This window comes from Cryptomeria japonica, chromosome 10 (genome assembly GCF_030272615.1).
Source record: "Cryptomeria japonica chromosome 10, Sugi_1.0, whole genome shotgun sequence".
Lineage (NCBI taxonomy): Eukaryota > Viridiplantae > Streptophyta > Pinopsida > Cupressales > Cupressaceae > Cryptomeria > Cryptomeria japonica.
In genome coordinates, this window is record NC_081414.1 from 235,383,224 (window position 1) to 235,404,014 (window position 20,791).

Here is a 20,791-nt window from a genome sequence, read left to right on the forward strand (position 1 = left end):
GGAGAAACAACTTCAACAATGAGTGGTATGTACCTCAGTTCCATGCTACTACTATAAATGTAATACTTATGGTCATATAATTGCTTATTGTAAGCTTATGCATTGGTCTTCTCCTAGCTTTGAAAGTAGAAATCAATTTGCTACTCTTAGGAAATTGAATGTTATTTGTTATCATTGTAATGAGTATGGTCATAGGAGTTATGAATGTAGGAGAATTGTATCTCATTTCTACAATAGTTTTTGAAATTCTTCATTCAATGTAAATGTAAAATGCTATCATTGTAAAAACTTGGGTCACAATGCAAAACATTGTAAGCTTAGGATAGCTAAGCAAAAGAAGATGGTGTCAACATCTGAACCAAATGCAAAATCAAAACAAACCAACACAACAGAAAAGAAGAAATAAACCAAACAAGTCTGGGCAAAGAATGATAAAAGTAAAACTGAGTCAAGTTTGATTGTTCAAACTACCCTATATTTTGAAAGGAAAAACTTGTGGGTAGTTGACAGTGGGTGTTCCAACCACATGACTGGTGATAAGAAAAAAATTATTAAGTTTGAAGATTGGAATGGTGGCTCAGTGAGGTTTGGAGATAACTTTTCAAAGTATATCAAATGAATGTCAAATCTGCATTCTTGAATGAGAATCTTGAAGAATAGGTTTATATTGAGCAACCTGAAGGTTTTTAGCTGCATGAAGATGAGAACTTTGTTTGCAGATTGAAAAACACATTATATAGTCTAAAGTAGGCACCTAGAGCATGGTATTCTAGGTTGGATAGGTATCTCCACCAGCGAGGTTTCAGAAAAGAAAATGTTGACAACAATTTATATATCAAGGTAGATGGAGACCACATGATCATAGTAGTGGTATATGTAGATGACATCATCTTTGGAGGTAACAAAGATGTTCTATGCAAATAATTTTTTGATCAGATGAAGTTAGAGTTTGAAATGTCCATGCTTAGAGAGTTGTCATATTTCCTTGGTTTGCAAATATCACAACACAATAAAGGCATATTCATCTCTCAAAACATATATGTCAAGGACATGTTAAAGAAGTTTCAAATGGAGAACAGTAAACCGATTAGTACCAAGATGGTGACAAGATTCAAGTTGAGCAAAGATGACGAGTCAACTAGTGTTGATCAGACATTGCATAGATCTATGATGGGAAGTTTGTTGTAACTTACAACATCAAGGCCTGATATAGTTCAAGCTGTATGCATGGTTGCAAGATTTCAAGAAAACCCTAAGCAACCTCATGTTAATGCAGTGAGAAGAATATTCAAGTATCTGCAAGGCACACTTACTTATGGCTTGTGGTATCCAAAGAAAGGAGATTTCAGATTGCAGGCCTATATTGATGTAGATTGGGCAGGATGTGTAGATGATAGGAAGAGTACAAGTGGTGGAGATTTCTTCCTTGGAGATAGATTAGTTTCATGGCATAGCAATAAGAAAAAATATATTTCACTATCAACTGTTGATGCATAGTATATTTAGAAAACACGACAACCTGCATCCTGATATGCCAGTCTTGTGTTTTGTCGATTATTGTCCATGATATGATTTCCTTCACCTATTTCGATCAGCTTGATCGGTGTGTCCTGGATCTCTTCTGTTTGTTTGATCTCGAGCCACAAAGCCCTGCAAACCACCCGTGATTTTTGGGGTCGACCATAAATACAGACTCAATCGACAACTACCTCACCAACCCACACTTCATCGACCAAAACATGCATGACACCTGTCTCCTACGTGTCATCATTGTTGGCATCCAACTCTATTAAGGCCATTGTGTTTGCTTAGACTTAGCCACCGACCAACACACGACTGGGTTCAACTTCCGGTTCTCTGGCCCTACCAGTTAACCCTAACCGGCCAACCTTCAAGCCCGTACTTTTCTATTCTTCCGGTGGAACACCTTAACTGGTCACCAGGCATGCCAATCTACATCATGCTCATCTTCATCTGACAAGAGATTCTCACTTGTCATAATATCAGCTTTATCGGTGGACATACTTACTTGTAACCACCTTGATGACACCATGTCATTAATCTCCAACTGTTTCCATTTGATTGCATTTGCATTTCGGTTGCACCCTTTATCTACAACTTCTCAACCTTGCCTTATTCTTTATCAACCCAGACAACATCTCAACCGGTTTGTCAAAGTGACAAACCCATCACTTCTTTACTCTTCCTTCTCTGTCCCGGTGGCTCAACTTGCCAACTCTAGCTGATCCGGTGCATATCTTTTATTTCATGCACTTGAGGCATCTTTGTGTTTCACTGGTTGATCTGGTGTGGGCTTTCAATCATCTTCCATATAATTATCTGTCTTATCCCATAAGGTTGTGATGCATTCCATGCATGTTGGGAGATAAGCTCCACTTACCGATGGGAGTGGATCCTTCTCATTTGGTTCCGACATTGCACATATATGCCTAAGCTAACATTGAGCAGATACATCTTTAATCTGGCACATAACCTGGTAGACATCCCCTTTGTCTACCTTACTAGCTTGCAACAGTCCAAAACCTATCGGTCATATTAGCATCCTGTGATAGCATCTTCATCCGGTGTGTCCTACTGATTGACATCCAATTGCATACTAGCTCTACACTTCTTCATTGGATCCTCCTTGCTTACTTACTGGTCACAAGTGTGCCGGTTAGAAATAATGTACTGCCAACATATCACTTACTGGTCTCCAGTCCTTATGTATTCGACACAGGCCAACACTAAATTGTGTTCCAGTGACTCCAATGACCACTATATTGGATGACATTCTCTTCCTTACTGGTGACAAGCTATACCGGTAACCTTCTATATTAGTTTACATCAATGACAAGAATACACTTCAATCTGCCATACCAGTTGACATCAATGACAACACAATGCCAACAATCTCCCCCTTTGGTATTGATGTCAACACATGTAGTATTTAACATACTACATATTCTCTCTCTCCCCCTTTGACAACAATGGCAAAGGGCACTCACAAATTTTCTTTTTCCCTTTTCTCTACCAGTTGCTTCTCCTTGTGTGACCATTATAATCTGCATCATCTCAATCAATAGTACTTGAGATAGAGAGCTTAGAAACCAACTAACACCAATTTCTCAGCAACCAAATGTATATACAATTTAGATACAAATTGCATGTACAAGTTTGATACCAATTATAGGAAAAATGTGTCAGTGAATCCCACTTACCTACCGGTCAGACTGCATCTCCTCCTCTTTGATATGCAGAAAGTTATTCTAACCCCAATTAGCTGATACCAAGTGTTGAAGCTGACACTGATACCAATTTGATCTCACATGTGTATTTACCGATACCAAATGTATGTTCTCCCCCATATGCAAGTAACTCTCCCCCTTTGTTCACAACCAGTTGCTTGAGGACTTTTTCTCTTCGTTTGCAGATCTATCTCTTGGTGGGCAAGACAATTGTTCCTTTCAACTGGTGGCCGGTAGTGCAACATAGACACCTAATCTCCCCTTGTGTCTAGCATGTCTGATATCAATAAGAAGATATTGCTGTGAACTCCCCCTAAGACAAAGATCTCAGGTCTTCAATGCCTGTCAAGTTGTTATACTCTGCATCATCTCAATCAATAGTACTTGAGACAGAGAGCTCAGACACCAACTAACACCAATTTCTCAGCAACCAAATGTATATACAATTTGGATACCAATTGCATATATTAGTCTGATACCAATTGTAGGAAAAATGTGTCAGTGAATACCACTTACCTACCGGTCAGACTACATCTCCTCCTCTTTGATATGTAGAAAGTTATTCTGACCCCAATTAGCTAATACCAAGTGTTGAAGCTGACACTGATGCCAATTTGATCTCACATGTGTATTTACCGATACCAAATGTATGTTCTCCCCCTATGCAAGTAACTCTCCCTCTTTGTTCACAACCGGTTGCTTGAGGACTTTTTCTCTTCATTTGCAGATCTATCTCTTGGTGGGCAACACAACTATTCCTTTGAACCCATGGCCGGTAGTGCAACATAGACACCTAATCTCCCCTCGTGTCTAGCATGTCTGATACCAATAAGAAGATATTGCTGTGAACTCCCCTTGAGCCAAAGATCTCAGGCCTAAAATGTCTGTCAAGTTCTAAATCGGAGCTCCAATCCGCACCTTATACTGGTTGAGCTGTGCATATGTGATCAACAGGTGATTTTTTAGCTCTATTATATCTATCACAACTTATGACATGATCTTGTATAAACACAATGCCAAACCATATCACTACCATGTCAAAAATCAAACCGGTTATCCCATAAAAATATTTATGCATAGGGTCAGCTACTGGGCCAACACATGTCATTCAGGTCTTTTCCAATATCACCTGAGACATAATCACCTCAATCCACGCTACCAGAGTTATTGCAATGATCTCGAACCTCATTGATTTACATAACCTGCAATACCGGTCAATGTCCATACTGGTAACATACCGCACATATTGGTTTCCTATAACAAATCATCATCTCCACAGGAGTACCTTCCTCTACCTCCTATCTTCTTGTGTCAAGTGCCTTGAATTTCCAAGGCAATTTAAACCATCCACTGACACACACGACAATAATACATCTCTCATGGGTAGATGTGTAGCCATGGGAACAACTACACATATTGTCATCTCATCTCCTTCATTTATATCGGCAACAACTTGTCCTCCATTTGTCCTTTTCACAAAGGGGGTGAATAATTTGATCAATATGTTACTCCCCCTGAGTCCTCCATCTCCTTTAATCCTGAGGATATATCACTTTGCGTTGAATGCATAGTGTCGATCCATGGTCCTACTATCTTCCTTCTTCCTCATACCATCTTGGTCTCACTTCTCTTCCCATTTTCAGTCCTGTGAGCAGGTATTACCTTCTTTTGCTGGTTGGTCCTAGCTCTACCAGATTTTGCAAAATGAACATAAGCATTTTGTAGAATCAGACTGTGTTCATGCCAAACAACAGTCTTGAGGTCCTTCTATCAAACCAGTTTGACAATCTTCTTCTTGTCATGTTGTTGTAACCAGCTACAGGTACCCGTGGACCACTTGATCTTGCATGAACACTTCTCCTTTTTTTCTATGCAAAACTTTGTGTGTCATATGCTCTATACCCATTTTCATATTGAGCATAGCTGTTATACCGACTGCCATATGACTACAAGTTCTTCTTTCTACAATCATGACTTCTATGGCCAAAACCATTGCATCTTTGATAGACTAAATTGTTATTTCTAGGAAAAACATTTTGTCTATTCCTAGATCTCATTTTGCATTCATCCACCCTATGAGCGTAACCTTTGCATGCAAAGCAGTAACCGGGAAAGGAAGATTTATAACTTTCACACTTTTTTCTGTCATGCATGATGAGATCTTACCAGTGTAGGATCTCCATTTTTGCTTCTCTAGGGACTAATCTTGGATTGTTCGATCATTGCAGTTCTTTCATCCGATCCCATCTTCTTCCACACTTGTCTTGACTTGTGGACAACAAAATCTCTTTGTCTTCTACCAGTAGGAGGTCTTCTATATTATCTTTTTATCAAGTTCTTGCTAGTGGTGTAGCCATCTTCCATCAACTTTCCTTTCCCTTTAGGATTTGCATTATTCATCCTTGCAACATGGGTCTTTATCCTCATGTCTTCACCGGTTGTAGTTATGTAAACCTTCTTCCTAGGAGCACTTATAATTGTGAAGGTCTAACCCTTGTAGTTTCCATTTGAGGAAACAAGACGAATGTCTTTGTGGGAGACATTTTTGCTGGTGGAACTTTCACCAGCATCACATCCTAATATTCCGGTATCCTTGGAATGTTTTTTCTATTTGAACATTTTATCCAAGGAATCATTGCTACCATCATACCAGATTATTAACTTAAGCTCATCTTGATATTTCTCAAGGTCATTTTGGAGATTCTCCATTTCTCCTAGCTTCTGACATTCCTTGTCTTTTGCCTCTAGCTTAGACTCTAGATCTTTGCACCTACACTCCTTGATATCTTCTACTTGAGACTTCAACTCTGAGATATATTCCTTAGATTCTTCAAGGCATTTGATCAACCGGTTCTATTCCACAATGGCAACATTCTTGAACAACTTGTATTCATTTCTCACTCTGCCAAATTCCTCGAGTTCACTTACAAGTTCTCCTTCAAGATCAACTTCCGCTTCATCTTCTTCTTCTTAATCTTCACTATCACTGCTTAACACATCTTGCCAGTAGGAATAATCTGCATGATCACTCTCAGATGTGTGCCTCTCATCTTATTTCTCTTGAGCCATGAAGAGATAGGATTCCTCTTTATCATTTCTATTGCTGCTAACAAATCTACCTTCATCTGCAGACACATTTCTCTTCTTGTCTTCACAAACCGGTTCTACTGTGGTAGGCTCATTTCCATATAGCTTCTTCAGTCTATCCCATAATTTCTTTGCCGATTTGTGTCTGTCCACCTATGAGGAAACATCATCTGAGAGCCCACATAGTATAGTCTTCATAGCTTCATCATTACATTCATGTCTTCTTTTTGCTTTAGGACTGGTGGGAGGACTCATCGGTCTAGAGGGACCATTTACAACCGACATCCATACATCATACCCAAGGGAGGACATGTAGACTTGTATCCAACAACTCCAAATAGAATAGTTTGAGCCATCAAACACTCGAGTAGGTGTTGACACTAAACAGACCATTGTGTTCTCAAAAACCAGGAATCTACCCAAACTGGAGAAAGCTTATCAGCTGGGAACCTAGGCTCTGATACCAATTGTTGAACACAAGATGCTACTGAGAGGGGGGGGGGAATCAATGGTTTCTAAGCTTAATCCTTTTAATTCCTAAAATGTGTGTGTACTGGTTAGTAGATCGAACATAAAGTAAAAATACCGATGAGATAGGGAAGGAGGCTCAAATGCAAGCACACAGAAAAGGAACATCACATAACACCCGATGTATGAGGAAACACCAACATGAGAAAAACCTCAGTGAGAGATGTTGCTGGAGTCTATTGCTCCAATCCAACCTCACAATGAGAACAATGGTTACAACATTTAGGGCACCAACCCAAGGAGTACCAACCCCTGCACCGAGCTCAAACTCAGTGATTACAATAACATATATCAATACAAAAGTAATCTCCTAGTTACAAATGAGTTGTGTAACCTCTGCAATCTTCCTTATGGTTTTACTCTTCTCAATCGGTCTTCCTCTGCTTTTCTCTCTGTCGGTTCTCTGCTCACTGCTTCTCTGTTCTTCTTTCCTCTCTGCTGTAACCTTACCAGTTCAACCTCTACCTCTTCTCTTCCGGTACTCTTTTCTCTATCGATTCTAATCTCTCCTCTGCTCAATCACTGTTGTGTCATATCTTCTCTTACACTCTCATCGGTTCTCTCACTGCTGCCTTATTACTGGTTCTAACACTACAGGTTCACCCCATTGTCAAACTCTTTGATAGTCAACCGGTTTCCTTACCTTTCCTGGCTTAGCTCTTCTTACCAATTCTCTCTCACACACTCAATCTCCTATGTGATTTTTGATGGGCACTTGACTGATTAACTCTCTGGTTTCACTCCCTTGATCGACTTCACTCTCTTGTTCAACAATAATAGATCTGGTCTTCGATATGCATATTTATATTATGCATTCCCGCCAAAACCGACATTCAAACTTCTGGCACACTAGGGTTCCTTAATCAACCATGAGGCATATCAAATTGGATTGGATCTATTTCTAGAGATAGCCAACCTGAAACCGATCACCTATCACCGCCAATCACGCTGCTTCTAGAACATGTTTGCTATATTTAGAAAACACAACAACCTGCATATAGATATGTCGACCTTGTGTATTATTGATTATTATGCCTAATGTGGTTTCCTTCACCTACTCCGATCTATTTGGTTAGTGTGTCCTGGATCTCCTCTGTTTGTTTGATCTCGAGCCACAAACCCCTGCAACACACTCGTAATTTTTGGGGTCGACCAAAAATGCAGACTTAATCAACAACTACCTCACCAACCCACACTTCACCAACCACAACATGTATGACAACTGTCTCCTACATGTCATTATTGTTGTCATCCACCTCTGCTCAAGCCACTGTGGTGGCTCAACTTGCCAACTCTAGCTGATCCGGTGCATATCTTTGATTTCATGCACCTGAGGCATCTTTGTGTTTCATCGATTGATCCGGTGTGGGCCTTCAATCATCTACCATATACTTCTTTGTCTTATCCCATAAGGTTGTGATGCATTCCATGCATGTTGGGAGATAAGATCCACTTACTGGTGGGAGTGGATCCTTGTCATATACTTCCAACATTGCATAGATATGCCTAAGATGACATCAAGCAGATACATATTTAATCTGGCACATAACTCTGTAGACATCCCCTTTGTCTACCTTACTAACTTGCAGCAGTCCAAAACCTATCGGTCATATCAGCATCCTGTGATAACATCTTCATGCGGTGTGAGTCCTGCTGATTGACATCCAACTACATACTAGTTCTACACTTCTTCATTGGATCCTCCTTGCTTACTTGCTGGTCACAATCATGCCAGTTGACAATAATGGACTACCAACATATCATATACTATTCTCCAGTCCTTATTTCTTCAACACAAGCCAACACTAACTTGTGTACCGGTGACTCTAATGACCACTATGTTGGATGACATTCTCTTCCTTATTGGTGACAAGCTATACCGGTAACCTGCTATATTAGTTGACATCAATGACACCATTTCCGGTTGACATCAATGACACCATTTCCGGTTGACATCAATGACAACACAATGCCAACAAACATGAAGCAACTTGATAGTCCACATAAGCTTTGACCAAGTCTGACCCAACGACGTGGCGTGTATTGAGCGAATCATAGAACATATGTGAAATGGTATTTTTGCCTGCAAAATTGAAGGTTGTGATCGAATTTGTGGCCATGACTACAAGCCGATAGTCTCAGAGGTCCACGTGGCTATTGACCAGGATTGACCAAGTAACTTGGATGATGAATAAGAAGATGTCTGCATGACGATAGGAAAAATGATTTACGTGGCTGCTGACCAACCTTGACTATTTAATCTAGAAGAAGAATATGAAGACATGTGGCTCCTTGGTGGATAGAACAAATCAAATTTGCAGAGTTAGTGCATCTGATGGAGGTTGTTGTCCATGTTTTTTGGGTAGGTCTACAAAGGATGGAGAATGGATTCATGGCAAACCAGGTGGAGATTTTTGCAAGGCTCGAGGTGATCGACAGTAGCAGAACCAAATCTGTGAGGTAGGTTTAGCTTTCTAAAAATAACAACCCAATACAGAGAACATCCAGGAAAACATAGAAGAGTCATTTAATGATGGTGGTTGATTCAAATCTAATATGCAAATCTTAGAAAGATACAATGAATTATTTTTAAATGAAGATTTGGAGGGAAAAACATTCTCTGATGCAGAGCTAATTGAGAAGAGCAATAAATGCGATTGGACTAAGGTAGTTGGTTTGTAAGACAAAGGTAGAGGTGGAAATAAAGATTTTTTCCACAAGTCAATTATTGTATGAGGTAATATGCTAAAGAAAGTTATGTTGCTGAAAAGTGTGGACAAAGTACTGGAAGCATCGGAGATCAGAGATAGAGAGCAACAAAGATCAGAGGGTCGAGACAACTAGAGGCAACAAGAAGTTGAGCAGGGATAGAAAGAGTAGTAGAAGAAAAGAAAAGAAAAACAAGATGCAGAGAGAAGAGAGAAGAAAGATAAAAAGGAAACCAGTTAGGTGCTATAAAACTTCATTTGTAGTAAGGTATCTAATTTGTAAAATTGAATATATTTTCATTGTAATCTTCGAGTTGTTGCTCAGAGAAGGGGTAGGTTCTCCTTGAGTAGGTTCTTTAAATTGTTAGGGGGTTGGTGCTCCTTGAGTTGGTGCTCAAAATTTCAGGGGTTGGTGTTCCTTTGGGTTGGTGCCCATAAAACTCTATCGTAATCTATTATTCATTGTGAGGCTGGGTTGGAGCAGTAGACTCTAGCAACTATTCTCACTAAGGTTTTTCTCACATTGGGTTTTCCTCGTATATCTGGTGTTATGTGATATGCTCATGTGTGTGTGTGTGTGTGTGTGTGTGTGTGTGTGTGTGTGTTTATGTTTGCATTACATATTTAAAATTTGCACACTGAACTTAAATTTTTTGAAATACACTGATTCACCCTCCTCTCAGTGTCCATTTGCGATCTTCATATGTACAATCTAAAATTAGAGTACCAGTTTGTAAGATGAGTGAAAAATTGATGATCGGTAGAATCATTTGTAATCTGATATGTGCAACTCATATCAAAAGCAATGAAATTAGCATATCGATGATGAAATAAAATCCAAAAGTTCATAAAATAGTATTTAACTGGGACAATGGGTATAGAAATACAAATAAGTAATAACCATCAGGGTTCTTTCATGATACTTGTCTTCTGATGAACTATCTCAAATTTTCAGAGGGCTTTTCTCCATCATTCTATGAACACAATTAAGTTACCCCTGAGCTGGGGAAATGAAGTATATGACAATGAGAAAAACAAAACTCAATGACCGATAGGAATAACACACTAACAATTGGTCAACTCATTAAATGATACTCTAATATGACCTTCAACTTGTCATTCAACTTGGTTGTCAAAATTTTGTAATGCGTTGGTTGATGTGAGTATTACACGGGAGTCAAATAGGTACTATAATAGTTTTAAACTCGATGAAATAATCAGGAAGTATTTTTTTGGCCAATATTTTAAATATAGATAAGAATTTTTAGAATTGATATTGTGTCGACTTGAATTTCATCATCAGAATACTACATGCAACATGTTAGTTTCACAAAATACAAAAGAAATGCTACAGGAAATCCAAACTTAACCAATGAAACTACATGAAATTGATATTAAAATAAAAATACTATTTTTACCTTCATGATTTAAGTCTCATTGTGTCGTAACTCCACTGTTCCTGGTTGCAGATGGTGTGCTGTCAGACAAGCACTGACAACTTCCAAGATGACATATGAAGAATGGACTGATAACTGATAGTTAATTGATACTATGATATGCAATGCTAAATGATTATGCTATTTGCTTCAAGATTAAAACTCACGGATGCATAAGTTTTCATAAATGATTAGCTTTGAAAACTCACTTGAAGACTAACTCTCTCTCAACTCAAACTCCCGATTTTATAGACCTTGAGAGGATAAGATGACGTGGCTTGGATCAATGGTCATGATTAGATCTGCAGATTTGGATGGCTATGAGCAAAGGGGAAGGTTGAGAGAAAGGGAAAAGGAGAAGACAAGTGTCACTCATCTCACCTTGACTGGGTTGCTGACTGAGGGAATCTAGGGATGGTTGGAGAAGATTTAGGCATGAGAGAACAAGTGGACTAAAGTCCTTCCTAAGATGTAGGGGTGTTAGAGAGAATATAGAAGGAGGTTAGGAAATATGTGTACGTACACAATATTTCATTAAATTTGGAGGTTGAAGATAAATGATGAATTAATATTTAAGAAATATTAATATATTTAGCCACATGATTGATGAGTTGGCAAAGGGAAGATTAAGTGGAGATGGAAGGTGAGTTGGAAAAGAGTGTTAAGTACAGATGCCAATTGTAAAGCTCTAAGTCAATAGATAATAAGATGAGAGAGGGGGGGGGGTGAATCATACAAACTTAATCTTCAATATATTCAACAGATTCAACCTCGGTAGCATATACTACAGAAAACTGTAAAAAATTTAAGCTCATGAACATATAACATCACAACACATATAACACCAGATTTAACGTGGCAACCCAAATAGGGAAAAACCACTGTGGGATTTCAGACCCACTAAGAAATATACTCTTCTAGAGTATGCTCGGTTAAAAGCAAATCCTGTTAAAGATTACAAACACATTGCTAGATGTGACTCGGTTAAGGGATTTCCCTCAGATCTGTTAGGATCTTGCACTTTGTTAGAAGTGACCTTGTCAAAGGATTTCAAACACTCATTTAGAATGTTACCTTGCTAGAGGATTTACAAATAAGACTGTTAAGTCCACTCGGTTAAGATATTTTCTGTCACTTACAACATAAACAACAGTAATAAAATATATCTACAACTTCACATCTGAAATGCTAAAGCAGATCCTATTTGCTCAAAACAATCTTGTCATAAGACTTATCTTGTCCCTTGTTGGGCTTGCTGGGCTCCTCAATCTGTTCTTCAATCAGATCTCCAAGCTTTTGTGCTCGGTAAACATTATTGTAGCATCAATGTGCTTACATTTGCCCACATACATTGTTCATCAATAATTCCTTATTTATAAACAATTCTAACCGCTTAATCTCCTTGATCACATTTCCCATGATCAATCTTAGCAATCAGATCTTCAAACTTGATCAGGTTCAATGCATCCTTCTATCTGAAAACATTTTACCTTGCCTTGGGACTTGCATTCCTTTCTTGGAACTTGCACAAGGTTATTGCGGTTCAATCTGAGCTGTAGATCTTCCATTGCCATATATCCTTAACAAACTTCATGCACGACATACCAATCATTTAATCAACTCCAACTCATCATTGTCCTTCATTAAATAATGCTTGTATTCATCCAATGCGATTTGTTATAACTCGGTTGTTGCTCGGTTAACACTGAACTTTACTCGATAGACATTCTGACTTCATTTACCGATATCGATAACCTTAGGGTTTACTGACTAGGTTCCTTGCTCGGTGACATAGTACAATATTAAACATCATATTTAGGATATCAAAACAATCAAAACAACATGATCTCATCATTGCCTAACTCGGTAATATTTTCCCATTGAATAACTCATTTCTCCCCTTTATTATCACATTCTTTCCGTGTCACTTTGCCGACTTCTTAATTTTCATCAAAACATACTTCTTAAGATATGGCAACATCATACTGAATCAGAAAATCAATTTCTTGACATCAATGACAAAATAATATTATTAAGATAGTAATCATCCTTCTTCAGTTATATCAATAATCTTCAACAACATTCTCAATATCCTTATTGAAATGCCAACAATCTTTCTTTCTACTAAAATGCCAACAATCTCCCCCTTTGACATTGATGGCAAAACCATCTTGATTATATTTAATTGATTCGGATTCAGATTGCTGTATCAACTTCTTCAGCTGTGTCTGAAGTCTTTTATGAAGTCTTCTCCCCCAGTCATTAGTCTTCTATTATCTTCTCCATTTACTCCATTTAGTCTTCTCCCCTTTGACAACAATGCCAAAAAGAAAACTAATTCAGGGTTCCTTCACCAGTGAAGTGATTGCCTCACTATGTTACACATGTATCATCTCGGACTCGGTCAGAGCAACTTGTCTCTATTCATAATTCCCTGCACATCTTTAGAAAATCTCCTAAAGTGCGTAAATCAACATCAATCCAAAAATGATATTTGATGAATTCAGTTAATTGATGCTTTCACCGAACTCTATCAGTGAGTAGAAGATAGGGGTAGGACCCCTAACTTGCTTCCGAGATACTCAAAAGTGTCTTTTGGTAGTGGCTTGGTGAAGATGTTTGCAATTTGCTCCTTTGAACTGATATATTCCAGCACAACATTCTTCACTTGAACTTCTTCTCTGAGATAATGATACTTTATAGAGATATGCTTTGTCTTAGAGTGCATTACCATATTCTTTGAAATGTTAATGGCACTAGTGTTATCACAAAATATAGTTACTGGCTCGGTAACCTTTTCATTTATACCTTCCAACAGTTGTTTGATCCATGCTATGTTGGTACAATTTAATGCTGCAGCGCCATATTTAGCTTCAACTGTTGACTGTGAAATACATCCTTGTTTCTTGCTAAGCCAACTTACTAGTCTGTTTCTTAAGAAGAAAGCTCCACCACTTGTGCTTTTCCGATCATCAATGATCCCTGCCCAATCAGCATCAGTATAAACTTTTAAATCAAAATCATTCCTCTTTTCATATACTAAACCATAATCTTCAGTGTCTCTCAGGTATCTAAAAATTCTCTTGATTGCTGTCATATGAGTTTCTTTGGGATCTGCAGAAAATCTTGCAACTATACCTACTGCATGTGCTATATCCGGTCTACTGTGAACAACATATTGCAACTTTCCAATCATAGATCGGTAAAGTGTCTCATCAACAGATGCAGATTCATCATTCTTTGACAGTTTACAGTTGGTAGTCATAGGAGTACTTACTGGTTTAGAATCCTCCATTCCAAATTTCTTCAGGATTTCCTTTATATACTTGGATTGAGTAATGAAAATCTCATTTTTCATTTGCAGTATTTGTAAACCTATGAAATAATTTATCTGACCAATTAATGACATCTCAAATTCTTTGCACATTTCATTTCCAAAGTTCTTGCATTGAGAATCATTTCCACAAAAAATAATATCATCAACAAATATGGCTGAAAGTAGTATACCATTGTTCTCATCATTCTTCATATACATATTGCTATTTTCACTTGCCCTTATAAAACCAATCTTGATTAAGTAAGAGTGCAGTTTTTCATACCATGCTCTGGGTGCTTGCTTTAAACCATATAAAGCTTTGTTCAATTTACATACCTGATCTTTATTCTTGTCTTCAACAAATCCTTCAGGTTGTTCAATGTAAACTTCTTCTAATAGACCATTCAAAAAAGCAGATTTAACATCCATCTGATATACCTTGAAATTTTTGAAAGCAGCATATGCCAACAATGTTCTTACTCTCTCAAGTCTAGCCACAGGTGCAAAAGTCTCACCATAATCTATTCCTTCTTCTTGAGCATAACCTTTGAAAACTAGTCTTGCTTTGTTTCGAATGACCTCACCTTTTTCATTTAGCTTGTTTCTGAAAATCCATTTTGTACCGATTATATTTTTGTCCTTTGGTCTTGGAACCAATGTCCATGTTTCATTCTTCTTGATTTGATCAATCTCTTCTGTCATAGCATTTACCCAATCTTCATTGTTAAATGCCTCTTTTACTATTCTCGGTTCAAATTCAGATATCAGACATGTGTTCTGTCTTAGTTTGTTCCTTGTCATTACTGGATCATCCTTATCTCCTATAATTTGACTTGATGCATGATTTCTTCTGACATATTTGGCTAATATAGGCTTGGTAGGCTCTGTATGATCTTCTTCATCACTCGGTAACTGAATACAATCTTCAGGTTCTTCAGCAGATTTCTCGGTAGGACTTCTTGGTTGAACATACACAAATTCTTCATAATTCTCTGGTTCTTTGGAATTTCCTTCATCATTTCTTTCTGCACATTCATCAATTTTCACATTTGCACTTTCCACTATTTTGTTAGATGATTTGATCAGACATTTAAATGCTTTACTTCTAGAAGAGTAACCAAGGAATGTTCCTTCCTCGCTTTTCTGATCAAATTTCCCTTTTCTGTCATCTTTGTGAACATAGCATCTACTTCCAAAGATTTTAAAGTAACTTACATTAGGTTTCTTGTCATACCAAATTTCATATGGTGTCTTCATAGTTCCTTTCTTCAGTTGTACTCGGTTCAGGGTGTAGACTGCAGTGCTTATTGCTTCTCTCCAGAATGTTTGAGGTACCTTCTTTTCAATCATCAGGGTTTTGGCACAATCTACAATAAATCTATTTCTTCTCTCAGCTATCCCATTTTGTTGTGGAGTTCTCGGTGCAGATACTTGCCTTTTTATACCATGATCATTGCAGTATAAGTTAAATTCGTTAGAAGTGAACTCTCCTCCTCTATCGGATCTAAGACATTTCAGCTATCTTCCTGTTTCATTTTCAACTCCTGCCTTGTACCATTTAAACATTTGAAAAGCTTCTGATTTTTCTTTTAAAAACATTACTGACATCATCCTTGAGTAATCATCCACAAATAATATGAAATATCTATCACCATAATAACTCTAAACTTTCATGGGACCACAAAGATCAGTGTGTACTAGATCTAAAATTCCTTTAGAGGTGTAGGACTTACTTGTAAAGCTTGATTTTGTCATCTTACCCATCTGGCATCCTCGACACATAGCATTCTCAGGTTTTTCCAAGCTCGGTAGACCTCTTACACGATGCTTCTTACTTATTTTGATCAGATTATCAAAATTTACATGACAAAACCTTTTATGCCATAACCAGGTTTCTTCTATTTTAGCATATAGACATTTGTTCCGAGTTGAGTCAAGATGAAATGTATTACCTCTTGTTTGAGTCCCAGTAGTAGCTAGTTTTCCATGTTTGTCATGAACTTTCACAATTCCCTTCTGAAATTCTATTCGGTATCCTATATTGTTTAGCTGTGCTACACTCAACAAATTGTATTTCAAACCTTCAACCCAGTATACATCATTACATTTAGCATTGTCCAGAAGTCTGATAAAACCTTTACCTTTCACTAGACATGGGGCATCATTACCAAATCTTACATAACCTCCATCATAATCTTCTAGTTTAACAAACTTGTGTTTATCACCTGTCATGTGATGAGAGCATCCATTGTCTATGATCGAAGAATCAATATTATTTATGTGAGATACTAGGGCTTTTTCTTCATACCTTTCTTCATCTGATCCATCTTTAATAGCCACATAAACAACTTCCTCTATTTCAGTTTCATCAGATTTATCATCATTGGATTCCTCATCAGCTACTAAGCATGTCTTTCTCTCTCTCCTTCTGAAGTCTCGGTGTCCTCTGTAGTGATTGTCTTTCTGTCTGTCTTCTCGGTATTCTCTCTTTTCACTAGATTCTCTGTCAGGATAGTTAGAAGCCATATGTCCTATTTTATCAGAGTTGAAACATTTCAAAGGTAGCTTTCCTTTATACTTACCTTTGCCTCTCGGTAACCTCCTGGCCAATAGTGCTTCAAACTCTTCTTGCTTTCTGATTTCCTCATACAGTTTGTGTACTTCTTCCATGTTTTTATGAAATCTTTCACTTGCTCCACTGTGATTTCCTTTAGAATACTTATTCGTTCTATCATTATAATCATTAGATTCACCAAGATGAAAAGAACTGAATGCAGATTCAACTTTATTTATTGAAGACCCACTGTTATCAAAATTACTTAACTCAAATGCATGTAGCTTACCGATAGTAGCATCCAAAGAGACTGGCATGTTTGGTACAGACCTTAATTCATTGATTGCAGAGACTTGAATGGCATAAGCTAGTAGAAGGGTTCTCAATAACTTACTTGTTACATCCTTTTCTTCAATAGTTCCACCTGCTCATTTAATTTGATTGACAATTTCTTTCAACCTTGTACTGTATTGTGTTATGTTTTCTCCTTCATTCATTCTCATAGATTCAAGTTGTCCTCTTAGACTATCTATCTTTTCTCTTTGAACATGTTCATCACCACCATACATAGATATGAGCTTAGACCACATTGCCTTTGCATCTTTGCAGCCTTCTAGATCATTAAACTCTGAGTCGGTCAATGCTGATGTTATTCAATTATAGCTTGAGTATGTTCTTGCTTTGCCTTTATCTCTTCCAAGGTCATCGGGTTGGTGCTTGGTGGTATGTAATCATTCTCCAAAGAATATGTTGCATATTCTCTAATTCCTGATAAATGCAGCTTCATCCTTTTCTGCCATGTGGAGAAACTTGACTTGTTCAACTTTGGTGCATCCCTTTTATACATCTTCGGATCTTTGCCTCAAGTTCCTTTAAACTTTTCTTCTGGAGTCCAAAGCTCTGATACCAATTGTTAAGTACAGATGCCAATTGTAAAGCTCTAAGTCAATAGATAATAAGATTGGGGGGGGGGGGGTGAATCATACAAACTTAATCTTCAATATATTCAATAGATTGAACCTCGGTAGCATATACTACAGAAAACTGTAAAACATTTAAGCTCATGAACATATAACATCACAACACATATAAAACCAGATTTAACGTGGAAACCCAAGTAGGGAAAAACCACAGTGGGATTTCAGACCCACTAAGAAATATACTCTTCTAGAGTATGCTTGGTTAAAAGCAAATCCTGTTAAAGATTACAAACACATTGCTAGATGTGATCCGATTAAGGGATTTCCCTCAGATCTTTTAAGATCTTGCACTTTGTTAGAAGTGACCTTGTCAAAGGATTTCAAACACTCATTTAGAATGTTACCTTGCTAGAGGATTTACAAATAAGACTGTTAAGTCCAATCGGTTAAGAGATTTTCTGTCACTTACAACATAAACAACAGTAATAAAATATATCTGCAACTTCACATCTAAAATGCTAAAGCAGATCCTATTTTCTCAAAACAATCTTGTCATAAGACTTATCTTGTCCCTTGTTGGGCTTGCTAGGCTCCTCAATCTGTTCTTCAATCAAATCTCCAAGCTTCTATGCTCGGTAAACATTACTGTAGCATCAATGTGCTTACATTTGCCTGCATACATTGTTCATCAATAATTCCTTATTTATAAACAATTCTAACCCCTTATTCTCCTTGATCACATTTGCTATGATCAATCTTAGCCATCAGATCTTCAAACTTGACCAGGTTCAATGCATCTTTCGATCTGAAAACATTTTACCTTGCCTTGGGACTTGCATTCCTTTCTTGGAACTTGCACAAGGTTATTGCAGTTCAATCTGAGCTGTAGATCTTCCTGCCGATCTTCCATTGCCATAGATCCTTAACAAACTTCATGCACGACATACCAATCATTTAATGAACTCCATCTCATCATTTTCATTCATTAAATAGTTCTTGTATTCATCCAATGCGATCTGTTATAACTCGGTTGTTACTCGGTTAACACTGAACTTCACTCGGTAGGCATTCTGACTTCATTTACCGATATCGATAACCTTAGGGTTTATCGACTAGGTTCCTTGCTCGGTGACATAGTACAGTATTAAACATCATATTTAGGATATCAAAACAATCAAAACAACATGATCTCATCATTGTCTAACTCGGTAATAGTTGCCCATTGAATAACTCATTTCTCCCCTTTATTATCACATTCTTTCTGTGTCACTTTACCGACTTCTTAATTTTCATCAAAACATACTTCTTAAGATATGGCAACATCATACTGAATCAGAAAATCAATTTCTTGACATCAATGACAAAATAATATTATTAAGATAATAATCATCCTTCTTCAGTTATATCAATAATCTTCAACAACCTTCTCAATATCCTTATTGAAATGCCAACAATCTTTCTTTCTACTGAAATGCCAACAAAGAGATTAAATAATTAAGAATTATTTAATATTTGAGACTATAGGATAGAAGAATAATCATTAAATATTAGATATTTGAATGATTGGAAGAAATAATTAAATATTAGATATTCAATTAATTGATTAGAAGAATAATTAAATTAGATATTTAATTATTTAGAGGAATAGGATAAATGAATTAATTAATAAAATATTTCAATTAAATTAATTAATAGAAAGACATGAAATGAATTAAATAAATTAATCTTTTCAAATTAACTATTTAATAGAAGAACAAATATATATTTATTTAATTACTCATAGCCAATTTTTATGTGTATACATTTTGCCCCTCTTTGAAATGATGTCAAGACAACATTGTTTCAAAGATTCAATCAAGTTTTGATAATGTGTCTGATGAAGATTGAAAATACTGATTGTGTGCCCCAGATACTGATTTTTGGATATTGATTTGATGATGATGCCCCCTCGAGAGATCGTTTGTGCATTAAAGGCATGGATGATCTCTCGATAGAAGAAGAATGTTATATGAAAGATAGATGAGTGAATAGATTGCAGATTGATCAGATGAATTAGATTGATAAGATTGATTGGATTGAGCTCAAGTCTGGTTTCAGGAAGGACACATCCCATATAAGACAAAAGATGATCAAAACGTCTGGTTTTAGGAAAGATACATCCTGTATAAGACATGATAGATGATCAAAATGTCCGGTTTCAGGAAAGATACATCCTGTATAAGACATGATAGATGATAGTTGAATGAATGATGAAGATATTAAAGTGAAGAATGATTCCATTAGATGATGATGCTGGTGTAGGTGCTGTAGGTGATCCAGGTGTCAGATCCACAAGATCGATAGGCAGTCATGATTCTTGACTTGATTTATATTGATGGGACTTTGTAACTTATTGATTATTTTTGTGATATCATTGTATACTTGGACTTTTTATTGCTTTATGATGATCTATATGCAGACATAGACTCTATATGATGATCTTTTATTATGCTTGTTGTGGTGATGAAATGGTTTTTATTTTTTGATTGATTTTGATGATCATGTATGCAAAATGATTACTAACTTAAATGATGCAAATGCAATGATCTATATGGGAATGCAAATGAATGATTGATTTTATTGTTAATGCGTAGGATGATGTAAATGCAAATGATCTATATGAAATGTTTTTTTATTTTTATATGTAATGCTTACAATGATTATGAATCTAAGTGCAAAGATGCAAGTAAATGATCTTAATGAACTTTAATGATAATACAAATAATAAGGATGATGCACTACATGATTAATGAAATGCACTTAATTGAATGCAAACTAATGCAATGACTGAATGCAACTAAAAATGGAATGGATGATGATTACAAAAAATGAATGCACATACAATGATCAAATGAAAATTGTTTTTGTTTGTCCAAGTATACTCAATATTTTATTCGTGACCGTTGATCTGTGAATGAAATGAAATGCTTATAATGCAACTGGCATTGAATGCTT